Source organism: Pipistrellus kuhlii, unplaced genomic scaffold (assembly GCF_014108245.1).
Source record: "Pipistrellus kuhlii isolate mPipKuh1 unplaced genomic scaffold, mPipKuh1.p scaffold_m20_p_33, whole genome shotgun sequence".
Lineage (NCBI taxonomy): Eukaryota > Metazoa > Chordata > Mammalia > Chiroptera > Vespertilionidae > Pipistrellus > Pipistrellus kuhlii.
The window spans coordinates 875807-884156 of NW_023425533.1; the positions used below are offsets into that span (position 1 = coordinate 875807).

The 8350-nt window shown below is 36.2% G+C and overlaps 1 non-coding gene across 1 annotated transcript; it reads left to right on the forward strand.

Moving 5' to 3' along the window:
- The first annotated feature begins 778 nt into the window (after window positions 1–778).
- On the forward strand, window positions 779–885 carry LOC118731917. The gene has a single exon (XR_004992007.1). It is a non-coding gene; the product is annotated as a U6 spliceosomal RNA (small nuclear RNA).
- Window positions 886–8350: the final 7465 nt, after the last annotated feature.

Below are 8350 nucleotides of genomic sequence, written 5' to 3' on the forward strand. Positions count from 1 at the left end.
CAAGCGGGCATACCTCAAAATGCCCAGCCTTCAATGTGAGCAATTATATATACAACTGCCCCCTGCCCACACACACACATTTGCTTTGGGAGCAAAGAGTGTGGTTAGATGGAATTATTTCTTTGCTTAATAAGAAGGAGAGGTATCATTCTTACATATTTGCATGGCTTCCTTTATAATCTGCTTAATTAATTTTGGCTTTCAGTGTCAGAGGCATGAGGTGCTGAGGAAACCCCCATCTCTGTTCTAGCACAGCAAAGTAGCCCCTACTAGGTATGAACACAAATCTCATAGACACTTAGGATCCAGTGCCAGATACTAAGTATGATGTGAAAAAAGTTATGCTAAATCTAGAATTTTCACATACATCTGCATTTGCCTTTCTAATCCACTCTGTACTATTGCTTTAAAGCAAATTCTGACAGGAGACCAGTCTAGAAAAACAATACCAAGTACAGAAAAAAGTCCCAAATTTTTCATTAAGCTATTACCACTCTAATAGAGCTCATTATTTTTCAACTTCCAATTATTGACTTTTACATTTAAAGAACATGCTCAAATTTGAATTGAACTCAGTATTTTCTGCAGAACTTCATGCCATTTTGTTATATTAAAAAACTAAAAACTACCTTGCACCAGGAAGCTTGGAAAATCTAATGTGGCTTTGAAGAAATTTTCACTCATCCTATTGTGTGTTCTTTCCTAATTCACACAAGAAGCATCCACATCTTATATGACAATATTTGCTATATTGATGGCTAAAGAATTATCAGAGCTTGTGCTTGCTTTGGCAGTACATATATTAAAATTGGAATGGAACAGAGAAGATTAGGATGCCCCCTGTACAAGGATGGCATACACATTTGTGAAGCATTCCATATTTAAAACAAATAAGTTATCAGTGGTCAAAACTACCTCTCCTTAATCTAGGGATTTCAGATTACATTTTACTCTTTTGCCACTCCAAAATTGAATAGCAATGAACAGTACAAGATGTTCAAAGAATAAGTGACTGAGTATGATATACTTTTAACTAGAAAATCAGGTAATTGTGACACACTTTAAGAACACCTAATTATGGCAGAAATCTTAAAAATTTAGCAATAGTCACTTTGGTGAATTTATTATATGAAATGATGAAAATAGTAAACATTGGATGGGAATGAATGCAGTTCACCACCCAGGATTGAATGATTTTTGTGATTAGAATTATAACTTTGTACTTTTTACTGCATAAAATTATATAGCAAAATAGAGACACATGAAAAATTTTTTAAACCAGCAGTTAGAACTGTATTTTAATGACAGTAATGTAATATTTAAATTATTCCTTGTTTTTCAGATTTAGATTCATCATAGTCCCTCATTAATGATACTGGTGAATTCTCATTCTTACTCTTTCTTAAACTATTATCCTTGGTTTAAGTCCAGTCTCCTTCTCTCATTAGAAAGAATGCCAATAAAACTCCTTAATTACATCCAGTGACTTTTCACCTACTCTTTCCCCATATTTTTCCACAGGTAAATTCATAAGGAGATTGCTATGGTTTCTTATAAGCTACTCTGTGCAGAAGTATGTTGCTTGCTACCTAGAATCTGAAGCTCTTCTAAGTGATAGCATCAGTAAGTATTTACTAAGCATCTACCATGTAGCTCACTTTGTTCCAAGTGATAGGGAAAGAACATAAAAGAACATGAAACAAAAAGGAATTTGTGTTTCAGATTGCAATGTGGGTCTCAAGTACAGTAACCTATTATAAACTAGGCTTGGACACTTCTACAGGATATCTCTAAGGCTTCATGTTTGTCCGTTTTCTAATATGGCCTATTCAGCATGTTAATGCTCTTTTCAGCCGTTCTCTTCCTTCCTGTGGTCTGATATACCATCCACCCTTCACTAGTGGGTGACTAATCACACTTAGACATTTTCAGAAAGACCATAAAAAAAACTTTGCTCAGTCACCTGCTTACAATTTTCCTCATTTTTCTGAGGGCCATTATGTTTTTTGGTTATCCCTTTTTACCTTGGGTGATCTTGAAAAGTTTTCTTGTTATTTTTAATGTCTCATATTATTTCTTTTTATTCCTCCTTAGGGATCTAGCCAAGTTTTCCCTTGTTTTGTGGCTTTCTTTTTCCCCTTTCAGGTCACTGTATTGCTCTGAGTTTTAGCCAACTTGGCATCTAGCTACCTTTTAAAATAGCCTGAAAATTTGATATCAGAATGAAATTACTTGCTATGTTGTAAATATTTTATGTCCCATTAAAACTAATTTCTAAATAATTTCTCCTATGTATACCCAGGAGCTAGATATGGAAACAACCTTTCAGTTTTCCTATGAGCATTCTATCAAGAACCAGTGCTTGCTGAAACCGGTTTGGCTCAGTGGTAGAGTGTCGGTCTGTGGAGTGAAAGGTCCCAGGTTCGATTCTGGTCAGGGGCATGTACATTGGTTGCGGGCACATCCCTGGTAGGGGGTGTGCAAGAGGCAGCTGGTCGATGTTTCTCTCTCATCAATGTTTCTAGCTCTCTATCTCTCTCCCTTCCTCTCTGTAAAAAATCAATAATAATAAAAAAAAGAACCAGTGCTTTAATAGGGCAGAGGAATGAGGCATCCTATCTAATAAAATGGTAATATGCAAATTAACCATCACTTGGTCACAAAGATGACGACACCCTTAGCCACAAGATGGCAGTGCCCAGTCCTCTCAGCCCTGCTGGAGTCCCCCAGTCCTGGGAGGAGGGAACAGCCGCTGAGAGCAGGCAGCATGAGCCTCTTGGAGGAATGCTTGCTTTATCGCCGCAACGATGAGAAAAGTGTTCCATGCCTGGCAGCAAATGACAGCAAATGGGCCTCTGGGCCACAGAGAACCTTGGAGCAGCAGGTGCAGAGTGGCCAGGCCCTGCAGAGAGCTACTGGTGCACATATTCATGCACAGGGCTACTAGTACTTACATAGTCCTGTTTTAGTCAGCTTAGGCTGCCATGACAAGTACCATACTCTGGGTGGCTTAAAAACAGACATTTATTTCTCACAGTTATGGAGGCTGAAGTCCAAGATAAGGATGCCATCATGGTCAAGTACTGGTGAGAACTCTATTCTTGGATTGCAGAGAGCAAACTTCTCAGTGTTTTCTCACATTATACAGTTGCTAAGAATAAAGATTGTGGAGCCAAGTTACCTTGGTTTGTCTCACAGCTAGAACTTCCTAGCTGTGAATATTTGGACAAATTACTCAGTATTTTTGTGCCTCAGTTTCTTCATGTGCAAAATGGGGATAATAATAGCACTTATATCATATATTGTTATGGGTATTAAATGAAATAAACATGAATTTCTTAGGAAAATGTCTGGCATATAGCAATACTCAAAAATTATTGTCCTTACTAATATAACCACTTCAGTGGCAGGGGTACAGGTTTTTGTGTAAACGTAACCTTTAATCTATGGGGTAAATTTTCCAAGAGTGCAATTGTTCGGTTATTTGATGGTGGCATGTTTAATTATATAAGAAAATGCCAAACTGTTACCATTTTACATGCCCAACAGTAATGTATGGCATAGTGATACAGTTCTCAGTATTCTCACCAGGATTTGATATTATCATTATTTTTAATTTCTTGACAGGTCTTTAATGCTATTTCATTGTAGTTTTAATTTTTATTTCCATAATTGTTAATGATATTGTACATATAATTTTATGTGTGTGTTTGCTATATCTGTATGTTCTTTGGTAAAATGTCTGCTTGGGTCTTTTGTCCATTTTCTAAATGGATGGGTTAGTATTTTTATTGTTGAGTTCTAAGAGATATTTAAATAGTCTAGTAGTACCTTGATGTATAGAGGCTTACAATTATTTTCTCCAGTCCTATATCTTATTTTTTATCCCTTGAACAAAGTATTTTGCAGAGAAAAAGTTATTGATTTTGAGTAGGTCAAATTAAAATTAGATTGTGTATCTCCTCTTGTGTGAAATTTGCTAGTTTCTGTCTTTCAAGGAATTAGTTTGTTTAGATGTTACCAATTTTCAGGCATAGAGATGTCCATAGAATTCAATTATTAGCCTTTTAAGGGATGGCCCTTTATTATTAATTTTCTGATTATTGAGCCTCTGTTTATTTTTTCCATTGATTAAGCTTATATGCATGCATATAAGCACTTTGGTTGATCTCTTACCCACCCTTCCCATGCCTTCCATCTGGAGTTTGACAGTCTGTTCGATGCTTCTCAATTTCTGTATATATTTGGGTTCATCAGTTTATGTAGTTCATTATATTCTAAAAATGAGTGAGATCATGTGATGTTTATCTTTCTCCGACTGGCTTATTTCATTTAGCATAATGCTGTAAATGTGCATCCATGCTGTTGCTAATGATAACAGTTCTTTTTTACAACAGTATAGTATTCCATTGTGTAGATGTACAACAGTTTTTTTAATCCACTCCTCTGCTGATGGTTACTTAGGCTGTTTCCAAATCTTAGCTAATGTAAATCATGTTACTATGAACATAGGGGTGCATATGTCCTTTCTGATTGGTGTTTCAGATTTCTTGGGATATATTCTCAGAAGGGAAATTACTAGATAAAATGGAAGTTCCATTTTTCATTTTTTGAGGAAACTGCATACTGTTTTCCGCAGTGGCTGCACTAGTCTGCATTCCCACCGGCAGTGCATGAGGGTTCCTTTTTTTCCACATCCTCCCCAGCTCTTGTTGTTTGTTGATTTGATGATGATAGTCATTCTGACAGGTGTAAGATGGTACCCCATTGTCGTTTTGATTTGCATCTTCAGATGGTTAGTGACTTTGAGCATGTTTTTATATGTCTCTTGGCCTTCTGTATGTCCTCTTTGGAAAGTGTCTATTTATGTCCTTTTGCCCACTTTTTGATTGTTTATATTTTTGTTACATTGTATGAGTTCCATAGAAATGTTGGAGATTAAACCCTCATCAGAGATAACATTGGCAAATATATTGTCCCATGCAGTGAGCTCTCTTGTTGTTTTGTGGATGCTTTCTTTTCTTTTTTTAAAATAATATATTTTATTGAGTTTTTACTGAGAAGAAGAGAGAGGGAGAGTTAGAAACATCGGTGAGAGAGAAACACCGATGAGAGAGAAACATCCATCAGCTGCCTCCTGCACACCTCCTATTGGGGATGTGCCCGCAACCAAGGTACATGCACTTGACTGGTATTGAACTCGGGACCTTTCAGTCCGTAGGCCAATTCTCTATCCACTGAGCCAAGTCGTTTTCGGCATGAATGCTTTCTTTTGCTGTGCAGAGCTGGAGCACATTATGTTAAGAGACATAGTCAGAGAAAGATAAATATCACATGATCCTACTCATTTGCAGATTGTAATGAACAACATAAACTGATGAACAAAAACAGATCCAGAGACAGATGCTCAAACCTCAGAGGAAAGGTAAGGGAGGGTGGGGGAAAAGGGGAAAGATCAACCAAAGGACTTGTATGCATGCATATAAGCCTAACCAATGGACACAGACACCAGGGGGATGAGCGCATGAATGAGGAGGTGAAAGGCAATGGGGGAGGAGGATAAGGACATATATGTAATACCTTAATCAATAAAGAAAAATTTTAAAAAAGGAAACAGAATGATTTTTAAAACCTGTGGTACATTTATCCATGGAATACTGTGCAGCAGTAAAAAAGAAGGATCTTTAACCCCTGAGACATCATGGTGGGATAGGGAGAGTATTATGGTAAGCGAAATAAGCCAGTCAGAAAAAGACAAGTATCACATGATCTCACTCATGTGGAATCTAATTAACAAAATAAACTAATGAACAAAATGGATATAGAGACATAGAAGCATGGAACAGGTTGTCAAATCTCAGAGGGAAGGTGGGGATGGATGGGTGGGTGGCAAGAGTTCAACCAAAGAATTTGTATTTATATATACCTAACCTATGGACACAGGCAATAGTGTGGTAAGGCCTTGGGCAGGGGCATGCTAGAAGGGGTCAATGGGGGGAAATGGGCTCATATGTAATACTTTTAACAATAAATATATTTTAAAGAGAAACAGGTATGGATACATGGAAAATATTGAAAGGAGTTAGCAGGAAGGGGTGTGGCATGTGGACTGGATTAAAGCACGTGAAGTGAAGGGAGTAACCAAAGAACATATATTATAACCCATAGAAACAGAAAACAGTGTGGTAATGGCCAGAGGTAGAAGGGATGAGGGATGGGTGAAGGGGATCAAAGGGGGGTGGGAAATTGGAACATCTGTAATAGTATCAACAATAATTTTTAAAAGGCAGAGAGAGATTGAGAGATTTGAGAGATATCTTCATACTATTTATTTGCTTTAAACATACAGAGTAGTGCTTAATAAATATTCTGAATGAATAAATTGTACTGTGAAGTGCATAGCACACATATTGAGCTATTTGTTGAGTGAATGAATAAAAAACTAAACAAATAGATAAACAAATAGCATATGCTGTTTAGTCTCATAACTAGTCTGAGAATAGATCTTCAGTTGAAAACACATAAAAATATAATTGATGAAGACCACAATGAAAATTAACCTACTAGACTTTGAGAAGCCCATCAGTGCTGTCTGTATTACCAAATCATTTCAAGGGAAATTTATATAAACAAATAAATATCTATATCAATTAAATAAAGTTTAAGGACCATTCCTTTGATTTCCTGAATGATATTGAAAATATCTAAATTATATTTTATAAATATTTACATGTATTCAAAACCAACAGTAGTTCAAAATATTCTTCCCTCCCCAAAATACAGTCATTCTTGCTATTTACTCCCCATAACAATCAAGAATGCTTAAAATGAGATAACACTTCACACCTGTTAGAATGGTTATTATCAGCAAGACAGTAACAACAAGTGTTGGAGAGGTAGTGGAGAAAATGGAATACTCATTCACTACTGGTGGGAATGTAAACTGCTACAGCTATTATGGAAAATAGTAGGAATAGAGTCACCATATGACCAGGCAACCCTTTTTCTGGGTAGCTATACACAGAAAAAAAAAAAAAAAACACATTTATTGAAAAGGATATATGCACCTCTCTATTAATTGAAATATTATTCATAGTGACCAAGACATGGAAACAACCAGCATGTCCTTCAATAGATGATTGGGTAAAGGAATTGAAGTACACATATACAATGGAATACTACTCAGTAATAAGAAAAGATGGAATACTGCCATTTGCAACAACATGGATGGACCTTGAGGGTATCATGCTAAGCAAAATGTCAGACAGAAAAAGTTAATCATATGATTTCACTCATACATGGAATATAAAATTGAAAGCAACAAATGAACAAATAACAAGTAAAACTCATAGACACAGACATCAGTATGGTGGTTACCAAGGGAAGAGTTTTGGGGGTAGTAAAGGATAAAAGGAGTCAAATATATTGTGAAAGAAAATTATCTGACTTTGGATGGTGGGCATACAATGCAATATACAAATCATGTATCATAGAAAAGTGCACTTGGAACCCATATAATCTTATTAACCAATGTCACCCCAGTAAATTTAATAAAGGGAAGAAAGAAGACTGCTTAAAACGTATTTAGCAGTTATTTACCCTTCTACATTTATTTTTCAGTATCTCACACTCTCCTGTCTCCTGACCCCATCTCCAGACACTAATCCCTCTGTGTATAGCAAATACATCGTCTATTCAGCCTCCTGCCTTCTGGTTATCATCATAGAGTATTCCCCCCAAGCCAGGAACCATGCACTTGCCCTATGATTAGGTTACTTTGTTATCTGCCTGTCAGTAGACATACAATAAATGAAGTCAAAGCTGTATGCTTGCTTTGTGCATAGTCTGTATTCCTTTGCTCTGTACCTCTGAACCTCTGTAATCAGCCATCAAAAAAAAAAATATGTGCCCTGATGAGCACAGTATAATCCATACAGATGATGAATTAGAATGTTGTATACCTAAAACTTATAGAATATTATTAAGCAATGTTACATCAATAAAAATAAAAAAAATATTTTTTTAAATTAAAAATAATAACAAGTGCACTGTGTATAAAGTTACAGCAGGCAATTTATCTGACCCCTGGGAGATAAGAAACACACTTCCTACTGAAAGGAAGTCTATGCTGTTGTTACCTGTATATGAAAGACTTCACATATTGTATTGCATAAGATTTTTTTTTGCCCACTATTTTCAAGCTCAATAAGCAAGCAGTAAGGATTCTTTTGTGCCTTAGGATAAAGAAAAGCTCAGAGGCTATTAAATTTTCAGAAGGCACAGAGAAGTACAAAATGACCATAGAAACTCTTGCAGACCTAAAATGTTATGGTGATCAGACATAGCACTT